The sequence below is a fragment of the Anser anser genome, assembly GCF_964211835.1.
Source record: "Anser anser genome assembly, chromosome: 1".
Lineage (NCBI taxonomy): Eukaryota > Metazoa > Chordata > Aves > Anseriformes > Anatidae > Anser > Anser anser.
In genome coordinates this window covers 8,815,955-8,838,933 of record NC_139720.1, presented here as the reverse complement: position 1 = coordinate 8,838,933, position 22,979 = coordinate 8,815,955, and the positions used below count along the sequence as shown (strand labels likewise).

The 22,979-nt window shown below is 40.6% G+C and overlaps 1 protein-coding gene across 4 annotated transcripts in view; it reads right to left on the bottom strand.

Annotated features, from left to right (window-relative positions):
- SEMA3D (semaphorin 3D) overlaps positions 1–21,141 on the bottom strand; it is a 148,483-nt gene extending 127,342 nt beyond the window's left edge. For 2 of the 4 annotated variants that reach the window (XM_083815279.1, XM_083815280.1), the window contains exon 1: positions 20,575–21,139. The gene's annotated coding sequence lies outside the window, so the exon portion shown is untranslated. Of the gene's footprint in view, positions 1–20,574 lie in introns of all 4 variants that reach the window. The other 2 variants (XM_083815281.1, XM_083815278.1) reach the window with 2 other exon arrangements.
- Between the last annotated feature and the right edge of the window lie 1,838 nt (positions 21,142–22,979).

Sequence of the window (22,979 nt, the reverse complement as noted above, 5' to 3'; positions counted from 1 at the left end):
AGTTTCTCTCCCTGTGTGGCCATACTGGGAGCATGCACAAGCTAAACCCACAGGAAAGAAACAGAGAAGAACAGGAACCAGGTGACAGCCTCCCTGGACAGATTGAATAATGCCCCCAATTTGTTAAGGACTAGAAGACAACTGAACTTCCCTGGTGTTATTGTTTTATCATTCCTTTGAAATTATAACTTAATGCTTTCATCCACTATGAACTCATGCACTAAGCACAATAACTTAATGGAGTATTAGAAAAACATTACTGTGAAAATATAATAATAATAATGGAAATGGGCTGACATATGTTTATGATTATTTCTATAAATGCCTTTTGAGATGGCCGTATCGAATATTTAAAACTCATCTTCTTTATCTGCAGCCCAAAATTCAGGGTTCTGTTAAGTACATTCAGCCTGAATCCTTCTGAGTCTCGATGTGAAGAAAGGATAGGTTTTCAAAACAGACTGAGTCTGGCCATAACACAACAGGATCAGAGACATATTTCTGCCACAAGGGAAAGCACTTCAAACATCAGGGTGCCAGTCTGTCAGCACTTATCACTCAGTGGGTTATACTATCTCCTGAGCAGATTCCCCTTCCAAACTTATACTTCATCACAGTCCTGACCTTGCTGGGTAAGGCCTCTCATGAAGAGTTCAAGTCTGCATCATGTAAGACATGGAGAGTTTATTCTCTGCTTCTCAGTAATGTCTAACAGTTTTCTCCTCTATTCACCAAAATGATTTATTCTGCAGTTTGGGGAGCATTGATGGAGGAGAAATGTTTACCAAGAAAATGTTACGCTGCAAACATGGACAAACATCTGCCCGTTCATGAACAAAATGGTTGCTTCTGAACCTATTTGGTGTGCAAAATTCCATCCAAAAATGGGATGGAAACTGAGACAGCCACGCCATACTGAGCTCCAGCTAGCAAAGTGTTTCAGATCAAGAAAAACAGGCAAAGCTGCATCATTCTGGCTTGTGTTGTATGGACTCTTTTTTTTTTTTTTTTTTTTCCCCTTTGAAACATTCCATTTGCTGTTCATGCCAAGACAAGAAAAGAAACATTTTTAACCTTAAAGGTCTGACATAAGCCTACAAAATTAAATAGCCAGGACTAAAAAGAGGCAGGTTTTACAGTTCTTAAGTAGCTACCTTTGTTCCTTCCATAACAGTACAGTTAGAGTCAAGGAAAACACAGCAAGCTGCAAGAAAACAGGGAAGACCAGATTCGACTGCCTTTATTTGCACTGAAATCTATGGCAGTCAGGGCCACATGGTACTACAAACTCCACAAATAAAGAGCAAGTGTCAATGCCTTCCCTGGTGGGCTTACATCTACAAAGACAAAACAAGCAAAAGGTGAGTGGAGGAAAAGCACGTGCAACTACAACAGTTGTACAGTCAACCCAGTGCAGCTCTGATGAGCTTCCAGACCCCAGGGCTGTCTGTATCAATAAACAAAATGTGACAGACACCATTTGCAGGTCCTGAGACAGTGCAGCCTGGCACAGCTTCTGTCCATACAACTAAACTCTTTTTCCCTTCAGGACAGAGTGGTCTCATCCACATTGCCTCCTGGGAGCCCTCCATATAACCCCAGCTTATGCTAAAGCAGTTTGAAAAACTGCTAATTGATGAGAGCAAAACTGAGCATGCTAACATCACAGGCTATTGCAGGCAAACATCATCTTTTGGCCTTGTTTAACTTACAAATACAGATGTAACACATCTGTGTCTCTTGCAGTCTGCCTGAGAGTCCCTGCACCCACAAGGGAAACATGGCACTGAAGCCATCAGAAAAGATAGCCAGTGAGTGACAGAGCCAGCAAAGGCTCCCATTGAGTTTTGGCACTTAAAAAATACTGCCTTTCATTGTGTAATTTCTGTGGAAGAAAATGAGATGTGGTAAAAACAGCACAAAATATTCCTCAGTGTGAACACGTGCCAGAATCAGGTGAACGTGACCATCACATAGAAAGTTAAAAAAGAAAATGGGTTCTAGGTTTTGTGAGGGAGTAGACAGCTAAATTACAGGTGAAATCTTTGAAATGTAACCCTGTTTTTTAAAAAAGGCAGTGTTAGGCTAAAACATCAGCTGCTTTTTATAGCCACTAAAAACTTCTGTTTTCAGAAAAGCTTTGACAAGCTTGGGAAAAAAAAAAAAAAAACAGCAAATAGCTGATACCCACTACAATGCATAAAAGTGTCCTCCTATGAGTTCCTGTCCAGGGGCCTGCTTTTAAAGCAAACGTCCACTGACTTCTACACAGGTGTCCTTAGTTCACCTTCCATGTTATATGGACCTCAAAAATGAGAAAAAGGAGATAAAACCCATGAGGACAGCACTGTGACGGGGGCACTTCTGGCCTCCAGTACTTATCATGGCCCTCATACCATGCCACATCTTCGCTTCTGCCAGAGAACCTGTTCATGGAGACACTCTGTGGTACAATCAACATTGGCTGGTTTATTTTAGACACCTTAAGAGCAGTGCTGCTGCACTTGCTGGAAATGGATCTGCAGAACTGAGGATGGAAAGCTTACAATGACCAGACTGAGAGGCTGTGGCACATCCCTCCGTGAAGATATTCAAAAGCCAACAGGACATGATCTCGGGCAACCTGCTGTCAGTGGCCCTGCTTGAGTAGGAGGTTGGACCAGACAGCCTTCAGACGTCCCTTCCAACCTCAAGCATTCTGTGATTCTGTGACAGCTGGAGCAGTTATTAAATTTTTCAGCTGGTAGGACTACAAACAAGAATGAGCGATAAATCCCTTGTTCTCTTCCACCACATACTCACAAGAAGAGATTAATAACTGATCACACTTAAGAAACCAGTAAAATTATTGCTAGTATCTTCTTGACACGTTCAGAAGATGAGATGCCTAATTGTTATTTTTATTTTTAGTCAAATAAATTAATGAGAAAAAAAACTGAAACAAATAAATAATCAGCATGGATCTTGGAAGAAAGGGTTTCAGGAAATGTTTTATGGCAAAGAACATCCATTCTGCCATCCAACTGCTTGTTATGTTTTAACAATTCATGAGAGTGGAGCTTCTGCAGCTTCTTTTCTTTGTCCTATTCCAAAAGCCTTGGGGATGTTTCTCTTTTAATTTTGAGCCCAGTCTCGTACTGGGAATTCTTTTCCCAACACGTGAGTGTGAATGATATGAATGAAGATTGTGCAACTACTTACCTCTTCTCTTGCTGCTCAGGTTATTTGCCTAACTCTTCCTGAGACCAATGAAAGAGACTTTTTTTCTTTTCTTTCTATGGGTTTGTTTGTATCTGTGGAAACCAAGGATGCTCTGTCCCCCTACATCCATTTATAAATTCTTTTGCAGAACCAAAGGAATTTGTTTAGTAAGGCACTCTGAAATGAGGAGCCACATGTTTGTTTGATTTTATAGAAAGAGCTCGGAGCTTGATTTGCACAGTTCTCAGTGCTTTAACCTCTGAGGCGGCTGGACCTCCAGAAACCTCACAGAAATAAATGACGGGATGCCACAGAGAAGTCTCCCTCTTCCTATTCCAACAAGACAGCAGAAAAATTGCTACCACGGATCCAGCTTAACCATAAAAGACTAGCACAGGTTCAATGGAAAGCAGGTAAATAAGAAAGTTTCTCTTTGTTTTCTGTATCTGTACATTGTGCCTGTAGACACAGTTCTGGATTTAATAGGCTCTATCTAACTCTTTGAAGTCAAGGGAAATGCTTCAGTCTCTTCAGTTAAAATCTCTTTGATTTACTTATTAATGTCATTTGTGATGTGACATGAAAGCACCCAGAAAGCTGTTATGCTCCTTTCACAACAAACAGCTATGCAGGTGCTCAACAGTCATGTCAATGATGATTCGAAAATCAAATCCTATGTGGTTTTCCTCGCTAAATACCATACACTCCTGCAGCACTGTTCGTGAACAACAGTTCCAGCATCCAACACCTTTGAAGCCCATTCTGCTTCAGTAGCAGAAACCAGAGATGCAACCTGTGATCCAAGTTTGCAACAGCATGTTTCTCCAATGATGAAGGGGAGAGAGAAAAAAAGAAAAGAAAAAGAAAAAAAAGGAAAAAAAGAAAACAACAACAATGACAACAAATACATAGTGCAGAGGTTATGTGTCTAAACCCTCTGGCACTGAGACAGGCTCCTGCATTGACAATTAAGAGATTCACCCCAGTTCACTGCCTCTGAACACTGGAACCTAAATGAACTTCAATCCTTTTGACTAGTGTTTGCTTTCAGAGATGCTGCTTTCCAAGTTCTTGCTGCCATTAATATTCCAATATCTTTGAATGCCTGAAAAAGCAGTTAAAATGATTTAAAGAAATACTGTGATTTCTCCATTCTAAATTTAGTCTTTTAAAAAACTAAGTGTAAGTTCATCTAGTCGGCATTTAGAGACTAATCATTAGGGGGATAAAGGCACTTCAGGAGCTGATTCCTCTCAGCCACTTCAGACTTCTTGGACAGGAATCTGAAATATCTGCCTCTCTGCTGATTAAATGAAGAACCTATATGACCATCTTAGTTTAGATACTCCCAGCTTGCTTCTTAGAGCCCTCAGCTGGGGTTGCCAAACAGACATGGAGCTCGGAGCCAAACTGGAGTCATGAGCCCAGTAGAAATGTACTTGCACTGAAACATGTTTACACTACAATGAAAGTGGAGAGCAACACTGGAATCAGTTTCTCTCACAAAGCATCTGAGAACTGGTGCTATAAGCTCTACTGTCACAATATCCTCAGTGGCGTGGACTTATCAAAGGCATTTATACCTCCCCAAACCCCCCTAAGCAATCCCATCCAATCCACTACAAGGAATAATAATCTACAACTATGCAACAGCAAATCACTGTACGTTCATGACTCAAAGCTGAGTGAGGATAGTAATACATCATTCCTGTGATATATCTTTGTTCCCTAACATACTTGATAACTTTTTCCAGTGGAGTTTTAACTCATGCTATTTGGACATACTGTAGTCTAGCGAGGCCCTGAGTGGATGAGCTTGGCAACAAGGGTTTCAAATACAAGTTGCAATATTAATACCCATTTCTATTAGGTATTGCCCTTATACACCTCAAAAGCTGTCTACATCACTGAGATCAATTGATTTGCTTAATGTGGTTCTACCTGTTGCGGCCTGAACAATCAGTGCTGTGTCAAGAGCGGAAGCTACTGCAAACCCCTCGGCTATTGCAGCTATTGCTGCAGCTGAAGTTTGGTTTGATTGCTTCACTTTAAAATTTTTGGCTGTTTTCTGCTATTAATCTTGGAAAACCTCCAAAATAAACCTGATAAAGTCCTGAACATCACAAAAGATGCATTCTTCCCCATGCTTGTAAATCGTCTTTGGCACACTTCCCTATTTTAGTAATTATAGATCTTCCCCAAGCTCCCCGCACATAGCCCATTGATATAAGGCTTTGTATGATCTGTCTTCTGTTTCTAACTCAGAGAACTACAGCAAGCTATTGCATGAACCACACATGAGACAATAGAGCAATTCAATAGTAAAACACTGTTTAGGTCTTTGTATGGTTTTCTTGATGGATGCTACTTTGCTGATCTATTTTTATGTATTGTTTATACTGGGATAATGCCTAGAGGCCCCAGTCAGGGGCAGGACCCCATAGTGTTGCAGATACTGTGATGGGGATACAAGAGCCCTTTGCCCTTGTAGTTTGTGGTCTAAATGCATGATGAATGACAACAGATGGATAAAACAGTCAGAGGGAGCAAAAGATGAGAAAGTTATTAATAATAAAAGTAACAAGCAGAGCTCAGCAGCTACTTAGCTGTACATAAGCAATGTGACATTCCTGTTACTGTAGTCTGCTTTCTTTCTGTTTCTCTATGTTGCAGGTACCTACAGAGGATGACTCAAAACCCCTGAATTACAGCATAAAGCAAGTGATGTGAATTCACAGGTCTAGAGTCTCCCACATGAAGGATTAGGACTTTTGGGTATTGAGGGAACCCAGCAATAACCTGGTCTTAGTGCAATTCATGTTATCTCCACCTTTACTCCCTTATGCCTTAACAGTTCAGAAAGTAAGTGCCTCGGACATCTGAGTTTCTGCAGTGGGAACAAATAAGAGCATACAGTAACAATGTCTAGTCCATGCCCAGGCTCTATGGGGAGACAGATGTAGGTACATCTCCCATACACCTTACTGCCAGAGTCGCTGAGGTTGAATATGGCCAGACATTTGCAGTGGGCTTTAAGCTCAGAGCCTTCTATTCCAACTACTCATCATCAGTGAGAGAGTTCTTATTTCATGGAATCATAGAATCATAAAATTCACATCCTGATCTGAGCCAGGATTGTTCCATGCCCAGACAAGTTCCCCACAGTGATTAGATCCCTTGTGCAAACCTCATATCCTCCTCTATGTCCTTACAACAGCTGATCTCTGATTAGCAATAGGTACTGGGTCTGCAAGGTCAAGGAAAAACAATACAAACAAACATCTGCAAACACATTTTGTTCTTCTGAATTCAGCATGTTTGAGACATTCTCAACCATAAGTCTAGCCCAGATGTAACCACAGGCTCTCTGACACCAGATCCTTGTTGTCTGGAGGATCCAAGTGCTCACTTTACCAATGCCTCTTCATCAATAGATGAGGCAGAAGATAAGGGGTTGAATAGCAAGGGATGCTCTCTTTCCCTTCCCTGCAGAGACAGTGAAGTAGGCAAGCAACAAGTAGTTGTGAGGGAAATAAGAGTCCAGCTGTGTAAGGAGGAGGTGGGAGCTACCAAAACAAGAGGGACAAAGCATGAAAGCAGGACTTTTCTTTGAAGAATGCAAACCAAAAAGAGTAAACTAGTCACAAAGAGATGTTGCTGTCCTGCAGGGTAACAAAACTAATAGTACTAGGGAGGACTCTATTACCGAGCACCGCCTACAGCAGAATAAACAAATAGCTCCTCTTCCTTTGAAATGCAAACTTGTGCAATTGTGTCTGTTAACAGGGACCTCAGATGGGTCATATTGATCTCCATCATCAGTATTTATAGATGAACTTTTCCACACAGCCCCAGCATCTTACAGATTCTTTGCACATGGACCTCCAGCTGCTCTGATAGAAGCTTCCAGAATTATTGTTGGTCTCCTCTGAATAATTCTAATTTTTCTACATATTTCTTTTTCTTTAAACTCATGTTGCCCATAACTGTATATTCTCTGAATATCATTTTCTAAGAGGTAGCTATTTCCTACTAGCTACCACCTAGAGATATTTCTAACTAGCATAAGGATGCTGTATTAAAGCATGAGACATTAGGGACAGATTTACTAAATTGCTCAGCTCCCTTTTAGTTATAAAGCCCTTGATTTTCAAATGTACTGTTAGGTAACCTGGGACACACAGATCTAACTTGGTACAGTATTCATTGGTAGCGCGTTCACCATAACACTTTTGGTCTGTTTCTAGTTTGCACAAGAACTGTATACCAGAAATTGGAGAAGTGGGAGTTCCATCGTGTAGTTAGTTTTTAATAAAAGACTTCCTGAATTGTTTTATGATATATAAGAGAAGGAAAATATAACTTCTTTGAGGTGGTTCCTGTAATTCTTATAAAAGAATGTTTCAGCAAATATACTCATTAAAAGCATTTTTCCCCCTTAAAATCAGGCTGAGTTGATGCAATTTGATCCTTTTATTCTTAAGATAACATTCATCTTGGCTCCTTTCAACCATCTAAAATTCATGTGTTGTCTTGAATCCCTCCAGAAAGGATGGAGACAGGCACTGCTGGGGTGAATTCATCTCCTGCCTGAGATACTGTCCCCAAATAGGATGCATTGCCCTTTGGAGCACCTCATCACTGTACTGAATACAGAGAAGGGAAATAAATACCATCTTAATTAGTTTCTCTGCTTGTTATATCTACATGACTCCCATTTTTACATCTTCTGATCACCCATATTTTCCGAACCCATTATTCTCGCTCTGTTTTTTATGACATAGGGTAGTTTTTACCCATTTACAGACATATATATCTGAGGCAGGTAGAGGTCAAGATCCAGACACACAAAGGTTTTTAACAAGTTAATTGTCTAAATTAGATTCTTTTCAGTATCATCTGACTAACATCCAAAGATGATGACAAAGAAGTGACAGTTGGATGTCTTTAGGAATTTGCTAGGATCTAAGCAGAAATGACTTGCCTAAGGACGTATGTCATGGAATTAACCCCAAGTCTCCTGAGCTACTATCCTAACCTTTGGAATGTCCTTAACATTAAGCAAATCCTCTGTTATTTTTGGAATTAAATTTCTGAAGTATTTAACGTCATGTCTTCTTCTTTTTCAAACTCAAGCTAACTATGTACACTCAAATCCTTTAACTTTTCCTCATAAATCAAACCTGACTCAGTGCCTCCTTTTTCATTTTTATTGCTCTTCTCTAAGCAGTCCTTAAATGTTAATGCCAGGAATAGTAGAATGGGGAAAAAATTCCAGGTTGGATTTTTAGGTGTTATTGTGAAACAAGTGAAAACATGAACATAACGTTGGATTTCTTACTAAAGTCAGTGAAAATAGCATATTCACTTCAATGAGCACAGAGTCCTGTTCTGAAATGTAGCATCTGGGCACTTTGTATCACAGTACAGTACACAAATATTGTTTGTTACACTTATACAAGTAACTGACCAAGACCTTAAAACTGAAATATTTAGGTCTTGTCAACAAGAGAGAGTCCAAACATAAGATGACATCTATTAGCAGCACACTGACTACTCTGCAATCACAAATTTGAAGGCTTTTAATTAGAAAGCAGCTTACTTCATACTGAGAGCAGACTTAGGACATGTACCCTGTGACAGATCATGCAGAGAGTTAGTGTGAAGCAGATACATGGTGTACACTGTTAAACTTTAGTTTAACAGCATGTTGACTTCCGCATGTAGACAAACCTTATCAGACCAGAGCAGGCTTCAGTACTGGGTGATACGTGTTTCTTAGAATAATCCTGGGAAAAATGCTGAATGCTAAGCACATCCCCTGACCCCTCTGAGACTTGCACCTTGGTAAAATGTCAATTTCTAAAATAGGTTCTATTCATTTTATCTTAGCTGATTTTTTATTTTTTTGTTATTTATTTAAATTATTTCAGTACAGTGAAACAGAAAAGCAAAGTTGACGGCCTCACACTATCCAAACAAACAACATGGTAGAACAATTTCTGGTAAAGCACAAGTGTAGTTCTCCCCTTCCAGGACAGCAGCCTTGAACTGTAGTTAGTCAAAACAATACTATATCAACAATGAATTATCATCAAAGTCATATTTTTCTTTTTGTTTGTTTGTTTGCTTTTTGTTTGTTTGTTTTTAGAAATTATAAGCATAGCTTGTGGGAAACATACAGGTAAAAATATCATGCCTCTTTCAAGCAAGATGTTCAAATAATTGTAAATGGTTTTCTAGACAATATTGTTAGAGGGAAATATAACCAACTCCTATATTAAACAGACTGCAGAACACATTTGCCTTTATGTTGGATCCAGTAGCTTGCTTATGAATTAGCACTTATTTTCCAGGTAGGATTCAGCATCTGGGGACATCAAGCACATGAGATTCTGCAACATCCTTTCTACTGTATTGCCGCACTTGTCTTCTGAAATTGAAAACGATAAACCTCCTACACCAAAATGAGAAAATTTTGTCCAACCAGCCAGTTTCAGAACAAGGAAACATGTTTGTTCTGCATCAGAGTTCCCAAACTACATTATGTGAACCACAAGAGGAACACACTGCTTCAAAACTGTATACAAATCACCACCATATCTCTGTAGGGAATAAATAATACTTAGGCAACAAACACTGCCAAAAACTCAAATGCCTATTTTGGGACTTTCTGCCAGCCTAAGAGAAAAGCAGGAGGTAGAAATGACAGACACACAAGAAAAAAAAAAAAAAAAAACAGGACGGAGGCCACATCTTCAACTTGAGCATGTGCAAAAAGAAGAGCTCTGAGTGATTGCTGCTGCCTCCACAGTATCGCTTGGTTTTCTTTCTGAGTGGTGGCATATATGCATGTTAAGCCTGGAACGCTTTCCATAATGTGATATATCTGAAGCTTAGACTACAAGTCATCAGTGGGATCTAAGAAAACTACTTGGAAAAAAGCTACAGATCTTCTAGAAGAAAACACGGGAGGCAATGACTGAGGCAATGACCCATCTGAAAGTAACACCCTCAGGGCCCTTAGTAGATCCACAGAACAATCTTTGTTTCCACAGATGTCAGTCATGGATTTCTCCATCCTCTGGCAGCATCTTTTCAACTTTTAACCACTTGTGCTCACACCTCTTCTCCCATGTGGCTCAAAGATGAATGAAGAGAGACAGTACAATTTAAAACGGGTCATTCCTTCCAAGCATCAAAATACTATTTTGTTGAGAAAAGAATGAAAACAGACAGTAGGAATATTACATTGCCTACTGCTAGGCCTTGTGAGATTTCCCCCAAGGACATCACAATTGATCATGGTATTCTCTGCTGATGCTTGTACCACAGATAACAATGCTACTTGTAAACGAAGTCACTGTGTCCCAGTTATTCTGGCCGCACATGCCATTTCACTTATAAAGATGACTGCAACACTTTATAGACAGTCTAACAGTTTATCTTGGAGGTGTCATATACCACTTTCCTTTGTGTCATGTGAATTCCTGGATGGAAAACAAAACATAATCAATTCAAACACTTTCCAAAATGTTCTTCTCACATCACTTAAGTGGCATTTACCTTGTGTGCAGGGAAAGGAAGGAAGGGAGGAAGGAAAAGACAGAATGGATGGAAAGGTGTTTTGTTTTGTTTTTAACATCACTCATTAAGGCAGATTTTAGTCCCATTAAAACGGGTTGATAACCTAGGACAAAAATAAAAATACAGCCTGTCTGTACCAAGAAAATTGCTATCCATATTTCATCACTGACCAACAACAGAACAGCTGTGCCTGTGATATCAGTGGCATAAATGCTATCACAAAGGCATTTTTACCATTGTCACAAAAACCTGACGCAAGACCTGAAATCTGAAATCTGTTAACACCACACAGGCAAGATTGCTACCGAGCAGAGCATTCTCAGGGTGTGAAGTTTTTTCATCATGTCAGAGCCACTTCTGGGAATTAATTGTGTATCCTGCTGGGAGTTTTATACTAAAGCACTAGAGCATGTTAAACTGGAGCAGGAAGGAAATGAAATTTCAGAGGGGAGAAGAGTTTGGAGGTTGGAGCAGGATGTCCTGTGCCTCAAAACCACCTGGAAACCTGCTGCAGCTAAGAGGTGAGGACGGGCAATTCCAGCTAGGAGGAATGAAGCTGTACCACAGGACATGCTGGCTTCCAGCACAGGCCCAGGGCAATAGAAAAGCCAGGATAAAAGAAGCAAAATATCACCTTGGATGGTAAACTGAATATGACAATTTCATTCTGCTATTTTTTTATTTGTATTTCTTTTTAGCTTTCAAAACAGATGTTTGGGATTAAGAGAGACAAGCTCCCTGCACTGTTTGCTGCACGTAACTCCTGCTTTTCTCTTAGGCTGTGAAAAAGTGCAGAAACTGGCATTTGAGCTTCCAACAATGTTTTGTGCCTAAGTATTTATTTTTCATCCTTACATGTCAATGTACAACAGCAACAAATAAAGAAAAGTTGTCATTACCAAAAATAACAAAAAAAGAAAAGTTGTCATTACCAAGAACCAAAGCGCAATAATTCATCCATACAGTAAGTAACCAGCATTGATTTTAAGCATGGTTGAGGAAATAAATCACTGTGGTAATAGTTTCATATTGGTGCTTGTGCTGCCTTTAAGGAAAGGAATGAATTGTAGCAAAGGCACGGGAAGAAAAGGACACAGGAGCTTCAGTTCATGATCACAGCATAATATTTGATTTGTAGTTAGAAGTATAAATCTTTTTTTGTTTGTTTGTCTGTTTGTTTGTTTTTGGAGGGGGGGAAGAAGACACAGGAATATTCAGAGGGATACCAAAAGAATACCAGTCTATTGTTTCCCCACTCACATATATTTTATTTTGTGAGTTTAATTAGTCTTCACCCTCAGCAGTCTATAATGATTTGATCTGATGATATAAATTCTTCCCATGTAAAAACTCCCATAATTTCACTGAAAGGTGTATGCATTATCTGGGTGTCATATTGGGAAAGATATTTCTTTACCATAGACTCATTTTTTACTTTTTTTTTCAAGCTGAGGCAGCTTAGTGAGATAATATATGTCTGCTTTTTGTAGATGTCACTAGCGGACTATAACCACAGAGTAGTAACTCCAGAACAAATCTTTACACTGCAAACAGCATTACCCAGGACACTCATGTTAAAAAGACAGCACAGTACAGCAGAAGTAAATGCACCTTTTCCTCTAGAAAGAGGGCCTAAAAGGTCCTTAAACATGGACAATGTTAGTAATTCTCTGAGAAGCATCAATTCTCTCATTTATTCCTCAGTTAGGTGAGACTGACATTTAAAATATTACTTCTGGTCCTCAAAGCTTTAAAATTTGGAGTTCAACTTAAAAGAACAACGAATTGAGTCTTAAAAAGAACACCTTGGATTTCATCAGGTCTTAGAAAACCTCTGTTCTAACATCATATATCATATATGACAGCAGTTCAAGAGACCACAATGATTCAGGCAGTAGTTATGCAAAGCACCCTTGCCTATTAAAATTATTTTAGCTGAAAGATTGAATTCATAACAGAGATTTGTGACCTTAACTGACTCTTCTGCCTCCCAGGTTCAGTATTAGAAACCAATATATAAACTACCTACCAAGGCTTTGTATGCATCCAAACTTTCTTAGCAGCACGTCCCCCATGGCACCAAGCTATTGGGTGCATGTAAAACAAGGTCATGATTATCTCAAGCTGTTCAGTGCTTGTGGTGTTTGAAAAGAGACATTGCTCTGCCCACCGTACTTGCAAGCCCAGGCTGGGCCCCAAGGGTACCAAGTTCTCCCACAGACTGACACCAGAACAATACCTACCTCTCCCATTACACTTTATCCACCAGCCCTGAGGTTAGCACCCTCCTTCAGGGACAGGTGGTATTGTACTAGTGGGACTCAATAGTTTAGTTCAGTATCAAACACGAAATACCACCACCTATTTCCAAAATATTAATTGGAGCAGGTCCAGATATATAAATCCCTGAAAGATGATGCTCTAACCACCATGTCAAGCCATGGACCCTTTCTGTTAAGCCATCGATACCCACAAGAGTTGAAGAAGCCACACTCCCAAGTACAAGCAATACCACTGCTCAGGCACACACTGGAAAATCTGCACTTCCGTGCCACCTCAGACAAAAGAAGGCTCCTCAACCACCGAAATACATACTAGAGCCCTTTATTTATTTATTTTTATTATTCATTTATTTTAATTTTGACACAAGAAAACATCTGACCCTACACAGACACCTATCTGCTGGTAGAGCTCATGACTGAGGATCCCTAATGGACTTAGGCATTTAAATCTGTGGCTCAGGACTTAAATGCTCTTCCTAACTTCCTGCAAGATGGCTTCTGCAGTCATCCCTCAAGACTTCTGACTTTTGGGGATCCTGCCACAATCAGCGAGTCAGTGCACAAGAAGTGATAACTCTTGCTCATTACTTGAGTCTCTGGCTTCTCTTTATAATTTTACTCCCCCAAATGCTTTCAGTATATACAGTTTATTTAAATCTCCGATGTCCTTTTTCAGCTTTTAGAGCTAGAGCTAGTCAGTCCTTCTGAAGAGATAGGACAGCCTTTACCTATTACAAACCACTAAACCACTCCATTAATTTCAGTTATGCGTCTCTAATTTACACCAACTGAAGATGCAGCATGCTATAACTTTTTTTTTTTTTTTTTTTTTCAACACAATGATTGTTCTCTGCTACCATCATTCCCAAGGACACTCTCCACTTCTCCAGCCTGCAGCAGAAGTTTGACTCTCAGCTCCAGACTATATCCCAACAATGGGACATGTAAAGTACTTTTTGCTGTTGTTGTTAAATTAATGCCCACCTCTTTTTGGATGGTTTTCCTATAATTAACATGACCATTACGAAACCCCTCACTCAAGATAACTTTTGCAGGATCCCATTCAGGAAATGTATTTTATTTAATTATAACTCTGAAATGAACACATGCAGATTTAAAGAACCATTGACAAAAAAACTTGTTACCTAAAAATAGTGTTACATTTCAGTTTTAGGGGAGGAAAACAGGTAATAGATATATCTGCTTTTATTAGCTCAGCTTTATGCTTGGATTTATGTTCTTTCAATAGGCCTTTTCCTACAGATAAATGACTTACAATATTTTTGCTTTTAGCAAATGACATGACACCAACTGTCTGTACTATTTATGTGCTCAGATATGTGAAAACCAGATAAAAAATGGTGTGCCTGCTCCACAGATAAAAAAGAAAAAAAAAAGAATTATGTTTTCTCCTTCCTGTTAGATTTGTGTTTCTGCATAGTATTTCTAGTAGATTTTGTTTTCCCTTTTGAAGACAAGTTCTGCTCCAGTTGAAACACAAAGGCTTAGAGTCTCCAACTCAAAATATTACATGGCTCAGTGGATCCAAGAATTCCAGATTTGTTCATGTGGAGACTTTGTGTCTCTAGAAAATCCTCTAACTTCCCTATAATATACCTCCCCAAAATAAAGTGGATTCTTTGAAGCTGCATTGTTCAGAAATTAATCTGCTAAACTCAGGTTAATTCAATGTAATTAATTTATTGAGGCATTAGGCCAAATTTGCTATTTATCTTTCACAATAGGGGATCTCATAATGCCATTATAAATTCAACTTTGCCCTGATGCTTATTCTATTCAACAACAGAAAAACAGGCTGAGACCTCTGTTTATTCTACCAAATAAAACAGTTTTTGTTACTTGTTTTCTTGAGGAACTCTCATCTCAGTTTTTTGTGCTTGCTGACTCTTGCCCTACATTTTGGTTGTAAGTGGTTTTGTTTGTTTGTTTAATTAGATACATCACCAGTGCTCAACACAAGAGCACCTTCATTACATTACTGACAGGGACCTTCACTGTGGACTGGGACCAATGTTACTGCAATGCTACTAATAAATTATTATGACCTTCTCTGAATGAGAAAAGGTACACTGCTTTGCAACTAAAGACTATGCAAACAGAAGTAATAAATCATTACTTTATGTGCCTACTTTATCTGCACTTCCTACCGTGGTGAAACTCGGCTGCCCACCCGAGTAAAACCACCACAGTCCTTTTTGGTGTGAAAAAACAACGTTTTAAGAAATTTGGAAAACAGATGCAAATAATTTGTCCTCAACTGTGTCTTCTCTCCTTAAACAACAACAGATCTTCAGAGGTGCAATACACAATCACACTGTAAGTAGAACATACTCTAGTAGCTTTGAAGATTTATTTATGTCCTTAATAAAGGTTCTCAGGCACCTGCCTTAAAAAAAAAAAGTATTTTGGAAAAAAAAAAAAGGTATTTTATATGCAGGTGGAACGTGTCTTTCAGAAATCAGAGATTGGATATAAGAATGTTACACTTTGCAATGGCACAGATTGTAAAGAAAGTCAGAAAAATAGGGACGTAACCTTATAGCCAAGGCTGTTTTGTTGTTGTTGTTGTTGTTTTTTCTGTAAATCTTATTTGTCATTGCCTCTTCATTTTATTTACTCTCTTAACTGTAGCTGTTCAGCTCTTTTGATTCCAAAGGATGTTACAAACACAGTTTTCCTTTATTATACTCTTCTAAAGCCTTTTAGTATAAGTCTTCATAAAACCTCACATATGTGCATTATAAAATTACAGGGAATAAGTTCCATATGAAAAATTCATCATATTCCTCTTACTATTATTTAGCAGAGATTCTGACATTAAGCATGAGAGCAACAGACATTGTTTTAATTCTTCATTGTGGAAGGAAAAAAAAAAAAAGCAAGCTTTTTTGGTTTGGGTTGAGAAAGAATTTTTTACATTCTCCCTCTTTGCAGTCTTTCCCTTGCAAAACCAAAAAAGGATTTTAAACGGACAAAAAGTAACCACAATTATATGGAGTGTGTCATTGATAAATTCCAGGGGAATATAACAAGCTAGGTAGGCACATACCATTAGATCTAGCTGTACAAAATGTTAAAATTCTAGCCAAGATTATGCTGGAATATTTGGCCACATCAGCCCTCAGGACTGCACTTAACTTTTAAAAGACTTGATCTCACTCTAGATTTAGACTTTAGGAAAGTACTTCTTTCAAGAGAGCATTTACACAACAGTCTGTCTTTAAACACATGCTTAAATCCCTTGAAGTCACTAAATACAGATTAACTGTGAACAGGCGCAAGTCTTTCATTTCATGACAGCCTTAGTTTTGTATAATTTTCAGTTAATCCTACGCTTTCTGTTTCCAGTGCATGTAGTCTTGAGTTATGCTGACGCAAGATGAGATCAGACTCAGAGCTGCAGTGTCTTCAGGAGTTTTGGAAGGAGACATTCCAGGAAAATGGGTGTCTTCCCTCCTCCTCCTCCTCTCAGAAAGAAAATAAATAACAAAACAACAACAAGGAAAAGAGCATATCATCGGAGTGTGCTCAGATGTTACAGGAATTTTTAGTCTATTTTCTCTTGCATAACATCTGCTTCCTGCAAGGCTCCTGATTCACTGACCAACTAGATTGGAAACAGTTTAATTCTGGATATTTGTTTAGCTTTTAAACTGACCACATCAAAAGACAAAGCTCACACAACTCTTCTTTGTGTTTACAGCAGTAACACAGGAAGAAAAAAAAAAAAAAGACGTTCAAAAGGGATACGTGTTACTGAAAGCTGAGTAATATACAGTGTGAAATTCATGCAGTGCAGAATGTCCTCACAAGTTACAGGTCCCCACGTATGCAGAAGATCCACAGCACAAATTTATCCTTAGCCATATGTACCCCAAACCATTTAGGAATCCCCCTGCAAATTAAGGTTGCAGATAAATGTCTGTAATGCAGTGTGCTTGGTCTGTGCAGTGAAGCTGACTATTCAGTAAACTGTTAGGTACCAGAAGAGCTCTGAATCTTAATCACATTTTCCAGTTATGCTGTAGGGAAGTGCAATGATTTAGTTAAGGTCAATATAATGTTCTAGGCTTTAATACCACACCCATCACACTGATAGTCAAATTGAGTCAATGATTCAACCCAGATGGGAATCCAGGTTCTTCTTGGCTTACTGTTATCTGTTCTGCTCATTAGGCTATATGACTTCCATAAATTATTTTGGAGTTCCCGTTAAAAGAAAATAAATCCACATGATGCTAAATGCTGCCTCCCAGCTGTAACACAAACTGGAATTTTGGACAACAGTACTGCTCTCTGACTCATCCTGGATCCCCTCCATGTGACGTTGAATCCATCTAAACTGAGGAGAGTAGAAGAGAAGGTTTTTTTTTTTTCTTTCTCCCTTTTTTTTTTTTTATCACCCACTGTCAGATAACACATGGATGTTCACTCAGCATGCCTCTAGGATGTGAAAAATAACAATACTAGAGAGGTGTCTTTCTGAATACAGAGGGATAGAGAGGGGAAAATAAAAGTGCTAAAGATTTACATAGGGATAACTTAAGCACTGACTCATTGCCATTGTTTAGTTTATAAAATACATGAAACCCAGACAGAAATATTGGGGGGGGGGAGATTGTGTTAAGCATGACAGAGAGGCAGTAGTATAAAAAAGATGAAAATAGCACACCCATGGAGCAAAAATTTGTTTCACTCATGGTTTAAATACAGCCACCACACTGCATGTCTCTCAGACATGGCTTTGCTCTGAGCTTCTCTGTTGCTTGTTCGCAGTTGGAAAAAGTCCAGAAAGCAAGGAAAACAAACATATCACACATTCACCGCATCTATTTGATTTAACTACACTCAGCATGCCCCTTAAGCATTTTCCCCGTGTTAAAAAGACAATGGGCCAAATATAGCTCTGGCTGTCCCGCAGGCTGCCTTGCCAGGAGAGCGCGGTGGGAAATCCTGCGTAACCAGCACCAAAGGATTCCCTCATGTAGGAAACCTCAAAGACTATGGAGGTGGCTGGGTGGCCAATTCCAGCACTAGGGGTTTTAGCCAAAGAAATGTTGGTATGTGCTGGGAATTCAGCTGATTACTGGCTGATGAATCAGCCTCTCCAGAGCCTCAGGTAAATGGGATGTCTACATTGCAGTGGTGCATGGTGAAGAGACACCTGAGATCACAATTTCTCTATTTTTAACAGCAAAAAGTAAAACCAGAGTAAACACCAAACAAAGATTAAAAAAGAATCCAGTAATACATCATTATTTTTACCACCCTAAGCTGACAGCATGCTCGCAGAGCAACTCCCAGTGAATATTACCTTCTGCAAATTAAACCATAAAGATCCTGACTTTGTGGGACAGTTACACCTCCACTTGTTCTGTGATAGAACAGGGAAAGAGATGCTGAGCATACCTTTCCTGATAGCACCAAAGTAAGGGCAGGTTTTTGGGGGAGTGTTTCATTTTTTGGCTCGGCTTTTCATAATGCATTGGTGCTTACAATGCTGATTTGCTTGATTGTCATTAATGAATCTCTAAGTAGTAACAATGCAACATCCTCAAACGCTTTAAAAGGCTCTTTCACAGTGAACAATGTGAATTTCCATTTTATATTCTAGCTTAATTAAAATAGGCTGTCAGCACAACAGCTGCAGAGAAGCAGGTGGAGGTTGGTGCTTGAGAAGGGGCTCTAAAGCAGGTATTGCCTTTCAAGGGACTTTGACTGCAGCTACCCGCCCAGCCATCTTTCTGAGATTTATTCACTTTACTTAGAACTACTGAAGGCACTTCTGTCTTCCTGGGATGACTGTCCTGTGAGCAGTGATTCTTATCTTTTGAGACATGGCAGAGGGTTCTAGTGAAGCTGCTATTTCCATTTCTGGTTAAAGCAAGCCATGGGCAGAGCCTTCATATGCTCTGCGGGAGACTTGAGCTCCAAGCCCTCTGCCTGGTTTGGAGGCACATCTCTGTATTCAGCAGTGCACCTACCACTCTGTTCACCCAGCCCTGAGAACCCCTGTTGGACTGATCCAGTGGCAAGAAGAAGGAAAGTAAATTTAGTTCCTGGATCTCAGGCTAGTCTGGATGTCCAAGCCAAAATAAAGTTCAAATAAAAGTGAAGCCAAGCTGCACTGCCTGATCAAGGCTGAGCAGGACTTGTTTTGGAAACTTTAAGAAAGAAGAGGTATGACATCTGCAGAATTTGGGTACCTCTGTCTGGCAGTAAGACTATAATTATGGTTTAAAATACCCAAATTCCTCTTCAGAAAGATTGTTCAGAAAGATAGCTGGGAATGACCTTGGTCCCTATACACCTTGCAGGAAACGATGACCAGTACTTTTCTGGATCAGGCCTGTAGTAAGCTAAATGAGCTAACTAAAAGGCAGATGAAAGTCACATCAACTATACTAATGAGAGTTTGAAAAACGCTATTAAAATATTGCACATTATAGTAAATCACATACTAATGGTTAACAGCAAAATCAAATCACTTTAGCTATTGCATAGATCAGCAAGTTAAGTAGTAAAAAAGAGAAAGTGGCATGCTAAAATCCTTGCAAAAGTTGTACTCTGCATCTTCATGACCTCTGTAAGAGCCACAGATGCAGGGTTGAGCTGCTGCTTTCTCAGCAAAGTGCTCTCTGCTGATGGTCACATTGCCCCATTGATCTCTATTGTTCTTGGACAAGTATTGCCATTTCAAACCAAAAGGATTTTTATTTTATTTTATTTTTAAGGAAACGTAGGTGTCTGCTTTATGATTCTTCAGTACAGTCACCAATTACCTAAAGCTCTCGGAAATGTTTCCTTTCTAGTAGCGACAACTTTCGTTTTGTAATATTCACTGCAAAACAAGGAGCTTTACCCCCCTTTGTGTTATTGCACAAAGCGAAAGAGGAGTTGTCAGTGCCAAAGAAGAATAACCTCATTCCACCGAGCACCCCAGGCCAACCAGGTGCTCTGCTGCTCCAAGTGATGGACACATCCAGCAGAGTCGCGCTCATGGCAGCGCTGGAGGACTCTGCGGGAAAGAAGGGATTTTGCCACCCCTCCAGCAAGCAACAGTTTGGCTGATGCACTTGAGCCACCTATCCCCACCCTGCCCTTTGCAATACCCCCAGAAACCTACACGAAGCAGAAGGGTGCCGGTGCTGCACGACCCAACTCTCTCCCTCCCGCCGCACCGCACCCAGCCCCGCAGCCTTCAACCCCCGCTCCCCAAAACTGCAACCTCCTCGCCCCGACCCCAAAACCCCATTTCTGCTTGCTCTTCCGGGGCAGAGCCGAGGGATGCCCCGCATCCCAGCTGCGCCTCCCAGCTGCTGGATGACAGCCGGGCAGGTGGCCCCCGGGGGGGGGACAAGCACGGGTACGTGTGTGTGTGGGGAGAGGGACCCCAGGCACTTTTCCCCACCACCACCACCCCTTTCCTCGGAGGCGAAGCGCGGCGCAAAGTGGCGGGGGTCCCGCGGGGGCCGCCTGGTACCTGCCGGGGAGCCGGAGCGGCGGCGAGGTGCAGGGTGAGCCCGGTGCGGGGCCGGGGCCGGTGGCTGGGTTTTGGTAGGCGTTGCGAGAGAGTCGAGCTCCTCCCCGACGGCGCCGGCGGCGACGGAGGGTCTCGCTCCTTCTGCGCCGAGTGTCAGACTTTCCCCTGGCTTCCCTTCCTCCATCCCCGCCACCCCTTTCCACTCCCTCGCACGCACATGCACACCCCTCCAGCAAATGGGCTGCTTGGCGTGCGTGTGTGTGTGTGTGGCTGTGTGTGCGTGTGGGTGTATGTCAGCCAGCCCAGCCTCACACCCACTGCTGCTGCTCCCGGAGCCGGGCACAGCCCCGGCCACCGGGCAGTATTCGGGGTGGCATTTTGCTCCGTGAAAAGCAGCTCAGCGCACCCACGGACACGGCAGCAGCATGCCCACCGCGCTGAGATCGGGCACAAGGGGACTCGCGCACTCGTGGCACTTTCCCCTGGACCACAGACCTTGCCTGCTCTTGCAGGATCCCCTGTGCGTTTGCAACAGGAGCATCTCACCCTAATATTGCACTCGCCCTGCACAGGTGCTGGTCCAGATCATAAAGTCTAAAGCAGCCTCAGGTCCTCTCACCTTATTCCCATGGCACGTTGCTGCCAGGGAAGGTCACTAGGTGGTAGACTGGGAGTTAAAAAAAAAAAAAAAAAAAAAAAAAAAAAAAAAAAAAGGGCAAGCTTGCCACACTCTCTGATAAGGAGAAAAGAGCTGGGCAGTGGCCCAGTGCTGGGGGTTGGTGCACGTTTATGGGAAGCCCTTGTGCAAAGCTGCCAGGGATACATTTGCTTTTGTATTTATTTTTGTTTGCCCATGGAATATGCTACATCAGTGGTTCTCCAGCTTTCGCATGTTGCACACCACTTCCTAAGAGAGAAATTCTCTCCTGGACTAACCCACTCCCACACCAAACCCTTCTCCCCAACACATTTCCTTCTGTGGCTGCCCAAGGAAGAGCCTTTCTGCCCACAGGCTGAGAGCCATTCAACACATGGCACAGATAGTATCAGACCCTTCCAGACAAGACACACTGGGGCTCTTTCAAAAACTGCGTTTCCGTTAGTGAAGAGCTCAGATTGAAAGTCTTCAGCTGGTGACTCAGTTGCAGAACAGACCCCAACTGTTGCTCCCTTGAAATAACAGCAGAATCAAAGAAGTCCAGAGGAATATATTGGAGTTTCCACTGCATTACCCATGGCATCAGAACTTCATCCTCACCTTCCATTCAAGTCAGATGGGTGGTCTCGGTGTACAGTGTAGAATCTAAATACCTTTTTTTTTTTTTTTTTTTAATTCATCAAAAGCTGGCTTGACACGTTTTTATCTAGTTTTTTAAACAGTTTGTTACTACAGTACTAAACTGTTGTTTTTGTAAGTTCTGTACACGGAGATACACAGACTCTGCTTGTCTACATGTGTCTCATATGCCCACAAAATAAATGGAGCAATTCAAAGACAGGTTGTTCCATAGCTGCCTTTGATTTCTTCTGTTTTAAGGCCTCCAAAAGGGAGGCCTGATTCTATTCCTGATTTTCCATATTCATTTCATTATCATCAACAAAACTTTCCACTGGTTTAATCCCTAGATTTGATAAAATTATCATTGTGATAGGTAGGATGCAGTTCAGAGCAGAGTTTAGGTTTTAAATTCCTATTGAATAATTACTGCATTTCACCTTGTTTCCGGATCCTGACTGACCATCACAGACACTTTTTTAGTAACTGCTTTTTGCAGCAAAGGAGATCAGCAAAGAGAAAATGAGGAGCAGGTTGACGGAAAGAAAATCCCTGTTGATTTTTGTAGCATTCAATAAAACTACATAATTGAACTTTGATGTATTCTGAAAGCATAAGTCCTGGTAAAAAGAAGAAATTCTGAAATGTACTGCTTGCTTCATGTACTGGAGATATTTCAGACTCAAGTGAAAAACAAATCAGCGTGAATGTCCCCTTCAGTCATTTGTTGAAGCTGTTTGCAGTTTCTCTGAAGTGGAAAAGAAAACCTTTTTGGAAATGATTTTATTTTAAGAGCTGCTTTTCCTTCTTGCAGATCATGAGAACACATATTCTTAGTGGAATAAATAGCAGAAGATTCATCTTTCAAGAATTACACAAAAGAATTTGGGAAATAATTAAGCTCTTAATTTATTGAAGTGGAAGAAACCAAGAAAAAGATGCCCTCTTGTGGCTGTTTGCTGAATGAAAACAGGGAAAGAAAAATTTCTGTGCAGAGAGCACAGTATGAGCATGCCTTTTTATTCTATTACTAAGGCTGTACAACAAAGTTACACAAAGTCATACCATGGACACAAGCTGAGGAGACATTCACCATCTGCACAGTGTCATTTTAAATGATTAATACATT